Source organism: Bidens hawaiensis, unplaced genomic scaffold (assembly GCF_021521415.1).
Source record: "Bidens hawaiensis isolate Kalapana, Puna unplaced genomic scaffold, B.hawaiensis_p1.1 tig00037991_1, whole genome shotgun sequence".
NCBI lineage: Eukaryota > Viridiplantae > Streptophyta > Magnoliopsida > Asterales > Asteraceae > Bidens > Bidens hawaiensis.
This window is the reverse complement of record NW_027496638.1, coordinates 132,610-148,162: the sequence shown is the minus strand read 5'-3', so window position 1 is coordinate 148,162 and position 15,553 is coordinate 132,610.

The window sequence follows — 15,553 nt, the reverse complement described above, 5'->3', positions numbered from 1 at the left end:
TATATTGACATAATAGGTTGGTCGGAAACATGTATGCAGATCAGAGGTGCGATAGTTTTAATGGCATTTCAGATGGTGCCTGTGGTAGCGGTATCAATGGGATTTCAGATGGCGGCGGCGATTTTAGTATAAATTTTTATATGGTGGCGACGACGGTGTGGAAGTGGTGGTGGCTAGGGTTTAAAGGGGTGACGGTGGTCGGGTGGTGCTTTGGTGACGGTGGTCGCCGGCGCCCGGCTGTGGTGTAGAGAGAAACAAAAAGACGGAGTAGAAAGAGAGAATGTTGGTGTGGAGAGAGAGAGAGAGAGAGAGAGAGAGAGAGAGAAGATGGGAAGAGAGAGAGAGAGAGAGAATCATTTTAATATATATTAGACAAATTACAGGTGAAAAGACAAAAATGCCCTCACATGCGCCTCACGTGAGGGTATTTAACTGAGTTTTTCTAACCCAGTTAGCGTAAAGGACATAACGTGTAGGAAAAAAATGTTTAAAGGATACCGCCTGCAAGGAAACTTAAAAAAGGACACGAACCGTAATTTGGCTTTTTTTAAAGGACAAAATTTGTAATTGGGTCTTAAATAAATATAATTCATTAGATAAATATAATCCAAAAATTCTTATGAATCATTACGAAATTGACAAGTTTCGGATAATGTAAATCAGTAATGATTAATATTTATTTTATTATAAAAATAAAATTTTTTTATAAACTTTGTTTTTTAATAAAATTATGTAGGTTTGCTCTAAAAAAACCCTAAACAAGACTGTGTTTTTAGATCTTTTTTAAAAACTTAATCATTAAAAGTTATTAGAGAAAAACATTATTTATGTTAAAACTAATTAGTATGAAAAGAAAAAATAAATTAAAATGAGAACCATTCATATAATGTCATGTGACATTGAATGTGTTGAAAACTTGTGTGCAAACTAGTTTGCTTCCACTAGGGTTGTTCGGCGATCGGTTTAAAATCGCGAAACCGCTCAAGCCGGTCATCGGTTTGGCTTCTCGGTTGTTTTTTTTACATTCGGTCGGTCGGCTTCAAAATTTTCAAACCGTAATGAACAGTTTGGCTTGCGGTTTTTATTGAAAACCGGCCGAAAAAAACCGGACCAGACCGTAGGATTTATTTATATATAAATTTTATATTTTGATATTAGATTTATATAATTATTTATAATATAGCATATGTTTTAAAAATTTGGTTTCTTGTCTTAACCCACTATAAGATGCCAGTGTGTTTTACTAAAAGTCCAGTATCCCGTCATGTTCTAGGCTTAAATTTTGGACAATATGATTAATAGGGAACTTGCATTCTGGTTATTTTATTTTTGGACAGCTTGAAATCTGAACTTGTGAATTAGAGTTTAAGTTTTTGACAATAGCATATTAATTCCTAAACCGTGAAACCGGTCGGAGCAAAACCGTTAGTAACGGTTCGGTTCTGTTTGGTTTTTATTTTCAACGGTTTGGCTTCGGTTTTCGATTAGCAAAAACCTTACTAACGGTTTGACTTACAATTTGAAGTAAAAGCCGTCAAAACCGGACCATAAACACCCTTAGCTTCCACAATTCTACCCTAATTCACCAATGGGAATGGTTTAATATTAATACCATGGGTTCACTTATTAATTCTTATGGGGTCCATCCCCACCGACCTCATATTAGCAGGCGACACACACATCATCCGTTTGTTCAATGACTCCAATTAATGACCCATCGGCCGAGCGTTCTACTCAACTTGAATTAAAATGCTTTGGCTGGTCCAGCAACATCACTATGTTTTCGACTCAGCTCATGTTCTCGATCTTGCCGATAATCTTGATTTTGCATCGATCACGTAAGATGGTTTTTGATTTGCATCTTGTTTATGGAATTTGGGGATGAAGATGATGAACAGTGAGATAGGTTTGGGGTTTTGATTGAAATGGATTTGGGGGAATGTTTTGGTAGCTCAAGGACGCAAATGGTGCAATGGGCAAACTTTGCGGGACGCAAACGGTTCGATGAGTTCATATAGGGGTGAAAAGTTGATATTGCCCCTCAAGCTAACATCGTTTTTATCAAAGATTAATATTTTATTTGTAAGCATAAACACACTCGGTCTTTAGAAAAACAAAAGTCAAACATCATTGTCAAACAACTTGCTCTACTAAATCACAAAAAGGAGCAAAAGATAACACATAATAATCTCTTTTCATGTACAACATTTACACTCCAAAGAAAAGGTCTGATCCTTTATTCGAAACGTCTAAACACTAACTCTTCGCTTCCTTCCGCTACTTCAATCCAAGGCTTGCCTTTAACCTCATGTTCCTATACTAACACCAAAATAACAAATTTTCATTTCCAAATCCTACATACGAAACAATATCATCTTAAAAAAAACCTGTGACACGTACAAGTAAATACAAGTCTTTGATGTTGTTGGAATGTTGGATTATGACTTGCTCCAATCTTAGCAAACCATAACATATCAAATGTCTTTTGTATAATTAATAACTAAATCATTTATCATAATTTAAACTTCATAAAACGTGAGTAATACCTAAAAATGAGAATCTTTATGCATGTACCGAAATATATATATTATTATTTGGAAACAGATAAACTGTTCCAACCAAGGATATGATATCTTGAACATAAAATGTGACAAGGACTCAAAACTTATTCCCATTTTAATTTGGGAAGATAAATTATGTATCGGCATAGTTAGTTTTTAAAATATAAAAATGATGAGAACATGAAGCTAACAGATTCGCATCCGCATAATAAACAGCTAGAAACATCTCAAAATGGGTGATTCAAAGTACTTTATTTGTAGAAAAATAGTGTAACTGACTTATTAATCAAGAAAACATAACCAAACTTTCTAGGATGATCAATTGCAGATAGCACTTTGAATGAACTATTTATGGTGTCCATGAAATTAAAAAGATGATCAGGAAGCACCAATTTTTGCAACCTTTTCAATATCCACATATACATATATATAAAAAAGACACCAACTACAAAGTTGTTGCATCTGGAACTGTTATACAAATCAAATTCAAGTTGCAACTAATTAACATCTAATTCTAGTTTTAACATCACAAATTGCCTAATTTAATTTTAACACAACAATTTGACACCAACTGAAACTTAATGAATGAGCATGATTTATGAACCGTTAAATTAAGCATGATTCATGAAGTATAAAAAAAAACCCAAACCTTTATCAATGAAGTAGGAGGGGTGGTCGATCGAGGGCTGCCCAACTTAGTTACACCAGAATCTGTGAACAAACAAACACAAATAGCCATACAAAATGATGAGGAATGAATTATTGAACAGCTGCAACACCCAGGCCTACAAATTTGAACTCTCCCAAAAACTTCAAAAATTTTCTAAGTTCATGTTATTCTGTATTTATGTGAATAATCATAGGTTTTCTTCAATCAAACTTATCTTAGTTAAGGAATTTCATTATTTATGGTATAACTATTGATTCTTTTAGCAGCTCCCTTCATTAAAATTCCATTGTATGTTTTCAAAGATACTTAAAAACATGCTAATTGTCAAGGACATGTGTAAAATGATGGCTAATTAAACATGTGTTAAGAAAACTGACAGATTTAGCAGTATACAACACAACAAAAGTTACCGCTACAAGAAATCAACCCTTGGAAATGAATGTGATCTAGCGTTTGCGTTTGACTAGCAGCGTGTGATTGTGGCTTATTAGTTCCAAACTTATTCCTGCCTTCATTATATCATCATTTAATGCATCAGCATGCCTACTCATTTCTTTATTAGTCACTGACCATTCATCCATTTTCTTTGCAGCATAATCTATTACAAGCATCATATTCTTTTTGTAAGCAATCCAAGACTCTTCCGATTGGTACTTTACTTCACATAGAAAAGACTTAATTTTGCCCTTCACTTCAGATAGACAGAAATCAATGCCCAAAATGTCATTTTTAACTATCCGTTCAATTCCTGTTAGAGGACTCCATGAAAAGTATCGGTTTACATGTAACCACAAACATGTCAAAGGTTTCTCTTCCATCAACCAAAAAGGTATCGAAATCAACCATATATGCAACAATCACACTGAAAATGCCTGCGATAAGTCCACTTGATACTTTGGCCAACTCCACTGACTTCAACTCTGAGATCTCTTCATTGAACTGCCTCCATTCTTCCTTACATTCACTTAAAACCGTGAAACCTTCTTGGTTGATTGTGTGTAGACATGTAATTTCTATATGGACATAATTCATGCAAAATACATATCCTATGGGATAGTGGTAAGTGATTATTCTTATTATGTTGATGCTGGAATTACAGGAGGGGAGGCTTGAACTGCCAGCTTCTTTTTCTACACAAGCACTTATATACCACTGTAAATCAGTGTGAATAAGACATAAAGTAGCTCGATACATACTGGCCATCGCCTCACACACAGGACTACAATTCCGTGTTTATACATATAATAATACATGTTCCCAACAAATAATAAACTTTAATAATTCCGTGGGATTAGTCTTTGAATTCTGTATTTATTTCATTTATAGTTCGTGACGTTTGACCGCTTCGCTTTCGTTATTGTGCTTTCGGCTTTTATTACAAGTTGTCTTCGATTTCGAGGTGAGTTTCTCACAACCCCTTTTTAAACGTTTTCATATTTTGGGGTGGCATATGTATCCTACAAAACTACAAGTATTTATGATTTCGATTACAAACTACAACTCTCTATATGGACTTGTGTGTTACTTGATTACTTGCTCAGAATTACTTGCTCAGTGGTTGCCTCAATAAGAATGATCATACGCTCCCCTTTGCACTCAGGTCCATTTGTATTGAGTGGAAAAGGGTCTCATTATCCGAGTACGTTGGTTGTTACCAACTGGAAAGGACTTTACTTGCTCGTTTATCACTTGTCCACGAATTGTATGATTTTTACGTATTATATCAAACTGTGGGAATCTCATCAGCTATGTTCATAGCTGACTTTATTTTATACATACGTTACAGGTGTAAAGATACGATGATGAAAGTTAGAAGACACATAGCATGCCTATAGGATATTCAAAGAACAACTTATCATTTGTTTATTTACTTGTTACAACTTGTACTATTTGATAAACTTGTGTTACATGAAGATTTAAATGAAATAATGTTATTATGGTCACCTAATAGTGTCACGTGTGTTTGAGCAATCTGTACGTCACACTTAGGCGTTTCCGCTTTAGCCGGGGTGTTACAAAGAGGCAGTCCGTCTCAAACCAACTTTTGTGAATTTTCTTCGTTTTCCGTTTCCCGTCCAATTACTCGATCCAAATATTCTCTCAACACACACAAACACACACACCGTAACCTTAATCGTTTAACAATTGATCATATCATAAGACCGGATCCTACAGTATACAAATCACGATGAACTAGTGGTTCCTCAAGTTTGAGTAATCTTCTATAAATAATTGGTTGATGGACGGAAAATAAAAGAGCACACAATAGCAATATGACGATTTGTACTTGAAAGTTAAAAAAAAAAGTTAAATGTCATTTCAAAATGATTTGGTGCATACAATATTAAATTTAGCAAAAATTATCTGCATGATTTTAAATAATTTACTATTTAATATAAATAACAAAAATTAGTTACCTGATAAAATAAAGAATATTCATTTATAATTATTAAATATAACTAATGGTACGTTATTAATAGTAAAGAATTAAATAGATACAACAAAATATTAACAAATAAATAGTATTAATAAAATACCATGTTTAAATAATTATAATTAAATAATTTTAATTAATAGTAAAGAATTAAAAAAATAACATTTAAAGATTGAAAATTAAATAGTTTAAATAAATTAATATATTTAAATAATTGAATTAATAATTGATTAATTTGAAAGGATTAAGATGAAAGTGACACCTCAGCAAATAATGTTAGTCTTTATTAAAAGTATAGATTTTTAAGGGAAACTCATTGTAATTAATCAAGAAAATACAATCACATTTGTTTACAAACAATTGCTAAAATATCGATCAATTTTTCCGAAAATTTGACAAATTAAATAGTAGTTGAACAAAAAAGCTGAAAATAATATCTTGAAAAGTTTGGAACAACATATCACACACACACATATATATATATATTAATAGCCGTATGTGTTTCTTTTGTCTTTGAACAACTAAATGTTACACTGTACTAAACTTTTAATCTTCTAATCCACACCCTGACTATCTTACCACCCAATTAAAGTAGGACTAAAAGTTATATTGTATTAAATATTTTTATTATAACCCAAAACATTAATTAATAATCCATAACTTTGTCATAAAGTATTCTTTATTTTCTTATGTAACATTAAGAGATATTATTTACAATATTTAATAGGATTTGATAGAAACTAATTAATTACAATATTTTAATTATATAAATATTATGATGTCAAATGCTATAAATACCTTGCATTGTGAAGGTCATAGTATAACTCTTAATATCCAATACTCTAGAGTTTGAAATGGAGAAACATATCATGTCGTTTGTTTTTCTCTACATCATATATTCAAATATTGTTTTGACATGTATTGCATCCGGCCCCGAACAACAATGCAAGGACGCTGGTGATTCTTTTTTTTTTTTTTTTCAAACCCAGTTTATATTATGATTATATTATATATTTACTTAATGGTATAAATAACTTGGTTGACAAGCAGGTATGTGTGGCTATTCTATTGATCATACACAGAATGCTTGTGAAGTAGACATGTGCATAGACGATTGCTTAAATAACGTGCCGCGAGATCAAGCCATAATGAATTCGTTTTCTCGTGGCACCTTTTGTGTTTGTTGTTCCAAAGGAACCGGGTGTCCCAATGTTTAAGTAGATTCTAATGAAATAATCTAAACAAAAATTTAATTTGTACTTGAAATATATCATGTGTTTTAGGCAGTATTTTTACATGTATTGTCAAAAATTATAAAAGTTATTTCCCAAGAATATGGGCACATGATAATAGCTTGTTAAAACAAATTAATCATATTTTATTTATTTGATTTTAACTGTCTATTGAACCTAAAAAGAACTGATGATCCAAAGACCAAACAATTTATCTAAAATAAGTAGTTCTTCACTCAAAATAATAAAGAATAAAGTGATTGATTCCAAAGTGCTGAAGACAAATATCTAGCAACTAAAGATGCTAAAGACATTGAAGTCTATTTGCTCCCAAAGTGCTGTAGATAAACAACAGACCTAAACAACTGAACATGTAGAAGTAACTAAAGATTAAAGGCAAAACAACTGATAGTCATAATCAGTTGTTTAATTTTAGATTAGTTTTGTCAGTTGTATTAGTATTTTCTGTTTTCTTAGTTGTTTGGGCCTGATCTGTCAAATGCCGTTTTCATTCTTAGTCTCATAAATATTATTTTCAGCTTTTTTGTTCAACTACTATTTAATTTGTCAAATTTACGGGAAAATTGATCGATATTTTAGCAATTGTTTGTAAACAAATGTGATTGTATTTTCTTGATTAATTACAATGAGTTTCCCTTAAAAATCTATACTTTTAATAAAAGACTAACATTATTTGCTGAAGTGTCACTTTCATCTTAATCCTTACAAATTAATCAATTATTAATTTAATTATTTAAATATATTAATTTATTAAAACTATTTAATTTTCAATCTTTAAATGCTATTTTTTTAATTCTTTACTATTAATTAAAATCATTTAATTACAAAGTTGTGTCGGTAAGCTACAAACATTTTAAAAGCACGATAACGAGTTTGATTTCCACCAACAATATATTTTTATTTTATCATTTATGAGGTGGAAATTGTAAAAATGGAAACTTGTGTGTAAATTATAATTTTCGAAATTGTTGAGGTGGAATTCTATGTGAACAGCTTAGTTAAAGGCCATGTGAATATGTATTACTTTAATATAGATTAGATGGCTTATTAATATGGCTTACAACCAAATGAACCCTCGCTTTGGAGAATCCAGACCTTTTATTTTATATGTTAGCTTTTAGTATTTGTTTTGAAGGAAGGTCTCTATAGACAATTAATTATATGATAATTGATGAAAATAACATGTGTACATTTGGTTAGTTTGTACTTTCACTTAAAAGAACCAAAGTGCAACATCTATACTCCTCAACTTGAATTTATTTATTTTAAGTTAAACAGTTAATATATAAAATTCAATTCAAGTTTTAAATTATCTTAGAAAGTTAAATTAGTTGTAGAACTTAAAAATAAGCTTAGTTTAAACTTTAAAGTCTTGCATCTCATGTAACCAATTCTTGAATATATCTTAATGTCCTAGGATGATCAATGATCAGTTTTGACTTGAAAAAAATTTCAAGTGTTTAGTTGTTTGGTCTTCCATAACATGGCACAGTCTATTAACAGTCGGTGCAAAGGTGTATTAAATTTTACAAATTCATAAAAATAAAAATAATAATAATAATGTAAACACATTCCTCAAATGAATAATGTAATCAGTCAATACCACCTCACAACCACCATCTTCAACCCTAACCAGTGCTTCACAACCATAACCAAAGCAAGATGTAATACGTCCTGTTTGCGATGCGCGCATATAATGTATATATGTGTGGGCCCTTGGGTGGGCAAAAGTGAAATTGCACTAATTTTGACGTTATTTTACTAATTCGTGAAAATAACGTTAAAAGTGGCGGAAGGTTAATCAGGCATCATGTGGTGGCGTTGATAGCCGAAAGACAAAGGTACATGCACCAATCGGCTGGGGTCTTGATGGTTGAGTGTTACGTGCCTTATGTCCAAAGCTTGATGCAAAACCACTATCCAGCCAGGGGTCTCACTGGAAGCAGCCTCTCTATTCCTATGGAGTAGAGGTAAGGTTGTCTACATCTTACCCTCCTTAGACCCTACCATAGCTTTGCTATTGGTGGGATATACTGAGTATGATGATGATGATATAATTAGCCTTGAGTTTTCAAAAAAGTGTTCAAAATGTAGTGAACAATTTTGTACTTGCAAAGAGCTGTTAACTAATCACAATGGTTAAGATAAAGAAGATACCGCAGTTGTTTGTTTTGTTCATTTCTTGATGACTAAAACGTTATATTTTTTGAACTATAGTAGTATGATGGTTAGAACGATATCATGCCGGCTCTAATTGGAAAAATTCAAGTACACATGGCACAATAACACAAGTTTAGTTGAGAATTTAAAAGGGCCAGAATAAACATATTGATTCATTGCTGCTAAATCTGTAGTTTTTCAGCTTTAAATGATCATAAATTCATAATAATAAGAAATATGTCATGTAATAACATACCTCATTAGCAAAAAAATGTAACCATTAAAGAAAACACAACGTACCTTGGGATTCTTGCATCTTAACTTCTGTCATACATCTGATTCCCAAATTATTGAAAAATATGCTCTGAAATTTATCAAGAAAATAAAAAGTGAAATGCTATCAGAAACCATTATGAACAAAGAGGACAATTTGTTGGACGATTAAGCAAAGTGTTTGTGAATGAATGTCTCAAAAAAATTGAAGTAGTGAAACTTTATCTCACATCGGTTGGGGAACAAAATTGAGAATGGTTTATAAGGTGCCATTCTCACTTACACATTTGAAAATTTGTGATGTGTTTTACTACAACTCCTACCCGCACGCAGGGGGGGGGGGTGCAAATTTGGGTTTTCGGACTAAAAATCTATCGAACTCGTGCGTGCCCGCACGTCCCGCAGACACGAATGCAGCTCCGAAAACCCGAGCCCTCTTGAGGTTTTTGCATTAAACAGATTACTAATTACAAATTTTTTTTTCGCCACTGCCTGACACGACCGGTGTAAATTTCAAACAGTGGAAGCAAAAGATGTTCTTTTATCTGACCACGTTGAGCCTCGTGAGGTTCTTGACTGAAACCGTTCCCCATGTTGATGAAGGGGAAATGGATGCTCATTCGGTGAGCGCGGTTCAGGCTTGGAATCATTCAGATTTCTTGTGCCGGAATTATATTTTGAATGGTATGGTGGATGTGCTGTACAATGTGTATTGCAAGGCCCATACTGCCAAAGAATTATGGGAGTCTTTGGACCGCAAATACAAAACCGAAGATGCCGGTGCTAAGAAATTGTCATGAGCCAAGTCCAAGAGTTGCAAGTTATTCTTCATGATGTTCATGCAGAAGGAATGTCGCTTAGCGAGACATTCCAAGTTGCGGCTATGATTGAAAAGCTACCACTAAGTTGGGTTGATTTCAAGAACTATCTCAAGCATATGTGAAAGGAGATGACCCTTGAAGATCATGTCGTTCGTCTTCGTATTGAAGAAGATAACAAAATGGCTCTAAAAAGGATTGATGGTCCTGGATGGCAAAGGCCAATGTTGTTGAACATGGTCAATCGTGGAAAGCAAGGCCATAGGGCCAATGAGTGCAAGCTTCCAAAGAATGAAAATGCTCGACAAGTGATTATGGTTCGTGAGGTTGAAAACCTTGTTGCTATGGTCACGGACCACTCGATTATGGTCACCGACGTTAACTTGGTTGGGCAAAATAACGAGGATTGGTGGGTTGATATGGGGGCTACCCGTCATGTGTGCTTTGACAAAAGCCTCTTTAGTACTTTCAAAGAGGTGACAAATGGAGAGATGGTTTTTATGGGAAACTCCGCCACAGCCGAAGTCAAAGGTGAGGGGAATGTGATCTTGAAGATGACTTCGGGAAAGGAACTTACTTTGTCCAATGTGTTGTATGTTCCTGAAATCCGTAAGAACCTTGTGTCGGGGTGGCAGTTGAACAAGTTTGGTTTCAAGATGGTTATTGAGTTGGATAAGGTCATGTTGACCAAAAATGGTATGTATGTTGGTAAGGGCTATGCCCTTAATGGTATGTTTAAACTAAATGTAACCGTGTTTAATGGAATGAATGAGAACACTACTAGTTCTGCTTACTTGCTTGAGTCTTCTAATGTTTGGCATGGTAGACTAGGTCATGTTAACTTTAATTCCATTCGACGTATGATTAAACTTAATTGTATACCAACATTCGATATTGACTCAAACAATAAATGTGAAACTTGTGTCGAAGCAAAACAAACAAGATCGTCATTTAAAAAGATTGAACGATTCACCGAACCCCTTGAGATGATCCACACCGATATGTGTGATCTAAAAGCAATTCCTACTCGTGGTGGGAGTAAGTACTTTATCACGTTTATTGATGATAGTACAAGGTATTGCTACGTGTGCTTAATTAAGAGTAAGGATGAGGCTATTGATAAGTTTATCTTATTCAAAGCCGAAGTTGAGAATCAACTAAATTGGAAAATCAAAAGAGTAAGGAGTGACCGAGGAGGTGAATATGTTTCACCTTTTGTTGATGTGTATGAAAGAGATGGAATCATACATGAACTTACGCCTCCTTACTCCCCTCAATCAAATGGCAGCGGAACGGAAGAACGCACTTTGAAAGAAATGATGAATGCCATGATGATAAGTTCTGGTGTAAGCTAAGACATGTGGGGGGAAGCAATATTATCGGCGAATTATGTCTTAAACATGATACCCAATAAGAAGAAAGATGTAACTCCATACGAATTATGGACGGGAAATAAACCATCATATAAATACTTGCAAGATGTAACACCACCGAAGCGACTACTAATAGGACCCAAAACAGTGGATTGTATATTTATAGGATATACTCGTCCTGGTGGTGCATTTCGTTTTCTTGTGCATGATTCCAAAAACCCTGGAATAAACAAAGGCACCATACTAGAATCTAAGGATGCATCATGGTTTGAACATATGTTCCCATGCTTGGATAAAGGAAAACCGAGTTGTTCTAGATCGGTTGAGGAAATTGTTCTAGAAAACGAGGGTACAAGAGATGAACCTCGAGAACAATCTGAGATAGAGGAAGTCGAAATTAGAAAGAGTAAATGGCAAAGGACTGAAAAATCCTTCGGCTCTGACTTCCTTACCTACATGGTAAAAAAGGAACCCCAAACGTACCAACAAGCGGTGAGTTCCTCTGAAGGACCTCAATGGAGGGAGGCCATCAAAGGTGAGATAGATTCTATCTTACAAAATCATACTTGGGAACTAGTGGATCTTCCTCAAGGATGTAAACCACTAGGATATCGATGGATCTTCAAGAAGAAGATGAAACCAGATGGCACCATCGATAAATACAAGGCAAGGTTGGTGATCAAAGGATATAAACAACGAGAAGGTTTAGATTACTTTGATACATATTCGCCAGTTACGCGAATAACCTCCATCAGGTTAGTGCTTGCCATTGCCGCCATTAAAAATCTGGAAGTTCACCAAATGGATGTGAAAACAGCTTTCTTGAATGGAAATCTGGAGGAAGAGATTTACATGGAACAACCTGAAGGTTTCATAGTCATTGGGCAAGAAAAGAAAGTTTGCAAACTTGTAAAATCCTTGTATGGATTGAAACAAGCTCCAAAACAATGGCATCAAAGGTTTGATCATGTCATGCTTGATGCCGGGTTCAAAATTAATGAATGTGACAAATGTGTATATGTGAAGGACGCATCAGATGGATATGTCATTCTGTGTCTATACGTAGATGATATGCTCATTGCTGGAAGTGATGACAAAATCATAACGTCTACAAAGAAGATGTTAAAGGAAAGATTTTCCATGAAAGACATGGGTTTTGCGGATGTGATTTTGGGAGTTAAAATCACATGAACCTAAAATGGACTTATTTTAAGTCAAGCCCATTATGTGAACAAAATTCTTGAGAAGTTTAATGCTAATGACTCTAATGTAGCTAGAACTCCCATTAACACGAGTCAACATCTAGCTAAGAATAGAGGTGAACCCGTTAACCAGTTGGAATACTCAAGAATTATCGGTAGTTTAATGTACCTTATGAGTTGTACTAGACCAGACTTAGTATATGCTGTGAGCAAGCTAAGTAGATACACGAGCAACCCAAGTTCAATTCATTGGAACTGTATGATTCGGTTGCTTCGGTACCTAAGATACACTCGGGAATACAGGTTGCATGATAATAGATATCCGATAGTTATCGAAGGACATTGTGATGCAAATTGGATATCTGACACGAATGATTCCAGAGCAACAAGTGGGTATGTATTCACACTTGGAGGTACTGATATATCGTGGAAATCGTCTAAACGGTTATAGCTAGATCCACGATGAAATCAGAATTCATCGCCCTAGATAAAGCGGGCGAAGAGGCAGAATGGTTACGTCAATTTGTTGAGGATATACCAAGATGGCCTAAGCCGGCATCAGCCATCTGTATACATTGTGATAGCCAATCGGCAATTGGTAGAGCTCATAGCACAATGTATAATGGTAAGAACAGACATATTAGACGTAGACACAATACGCTACGACAACTAATCTCTACAGGAATTATCATTGTTGACTACGTGAAGTCAAAGGATAATATTGTGGATCCGTTAACAAAAGGCCTAGGTAGAGAGTTAGTTCAGAAGTCGTCCATGGGAATGGGACTAAAGCTCTTGAAAAATTAAAGTTTCATAAGAAGGAAATCTAACTCAAAAGATTGGAGATCCCAAGAATTGAGTTCAATAGGATAACCTAATTGTATGAATTAATGAGGTCACTATGGGGGGGATAACCCTACGTTTTAAAAGGTAGTTTACTACGTGGTTGGTAAACTTCCTAGTCGATTCCTAAAAGTGACAAGTGTGAGGCTAAGCCTATGGCTTTTAATGATTCGACTAAGGTAACCATACATAGTGAATCACATATGTGAGAGAGAAGTGGGGTCGCTTCGAAGGGTATTGTTGGGGCACAATACTTAATGACTCTCGCAAAACCAGGCTCATGTTCATGACCACAACGAACATAACTATGAGGACTTGACTTTGTCAGGGAGAGTCTTTTGTGAAGTGTATCGTCGTCTACACAAACGACAGATGAGTTCAAAGACATCACTGTCTACTCAGAGTCAGTGGGCTAAGTGCGCTTCATAAGCAAAGGTTCAAAGAGTAACATCTACCTATTGTATGCAAGATTCAACTGCTGAAATTTAATCGAAATAGTGTTGTTTTCGACCTCTATTCATGTGAGGGATTGTTGGAAGATTAAGCAAAGTATTTGTGAATGAATGTCTCAACAAAATTGAAGTGGTGAAACTTTGTCCCACATCGGTTGGAGAATAAAATTGAGAATGGTTTATAAGGTGCCATTCTCACTACACATTTGAAAATTTGTGATGTGTTTTACTACAACTCCTACCCGCACGCAGGGGGGGGTGCAAATTTGGGTTTCTGGACTAAAAATCTATCGAACTCGTGCGTGCCCGCACGTCCTGCAGACACGTATGCAGCTCCGAAAACCCGAGCCCGCTTGAGGCGAGTTTTTACATTTGTTTTTGAGATATTGAAATCGTAACTGCTGGTCAATGGTCATAACTAATTGTTAATGGTGTCATTAATAATTATTCTGTAACTAATTATTATTATTATGATTTTCAGTTACATATTCTGCACTAATGACCATTATTGCACTTTAATGGTCATTATTAAGAGCTTAATACAGTTATGGGTTTTATCACTATAAAACCAGACCATACGCAGTAGTTTTAAACACACCGAAAAACACACAGCTCTCTCTTCTCTCTGCACCATTATTCTTGATTTCGTTTCAGGCAAGTCGTCAACTCCAGCAGCACGCTACGGCTGTTTCGAACCGATGTACCCTGGGAACAGACCGCGAATCTGTTTAAGGGAATTGTGTTAAACACAAGCCCGGTTCATCGTTCACGTTTATTATTTTTGGTTTATTGTTAAAGGTTTCATACAGGAATATCCAACACAATTTTCATCATACGCCTGATTACAATAGAAAATAAAAAAAATTAAAAACATGTACATTCATAGAATAGTTGAAGCTAAGATCCCAAATTTACTCACAGATTCATTGTTGTTGTCGTCGAAGAGCATTGAATTATATGAACTTGTAACTTAATACAAAGGGTAAATTGAATTAAGTTAATGAGTTAAATATGAATGTACATGAGGTTTTGATTCTAAACTAAACAAGTTAGATACACAAATTGACTTACAAATAATTTTTTTAGTTGATGAATAGTGGTGTAAAGGAGCTGTCAAAAGCGTGAGTCAGGAACAAAAGCGGCCACTGTGCAAACTGAAACTGATTTTCGTGTACATCTTTTGGAGCAACCCGCATCGTGAGCACGCTCACGCTGTTTGTAAACAAATACTCGCCAAAACTTGCTATACCGCATCCAACATCTGATGCAACACACGTTTAGTTGCCAAATGAAATCTTAGAAACCATCTTCTAAGTTATTTATAAAATGAAAGTTGAGTTCATCAAGACATGATATTAGGAATAAACAACATCACAAATATTAATATGTTATCTCCGGTTTTGCAAAATGGCCACCGGAAAACCAAATCCATTCCATGAAATCATCAATATCTTGAACTATTTTCAACCAAACAAATCCGGCTGGACTGAAAATAGACAGGCCCATATGGATGA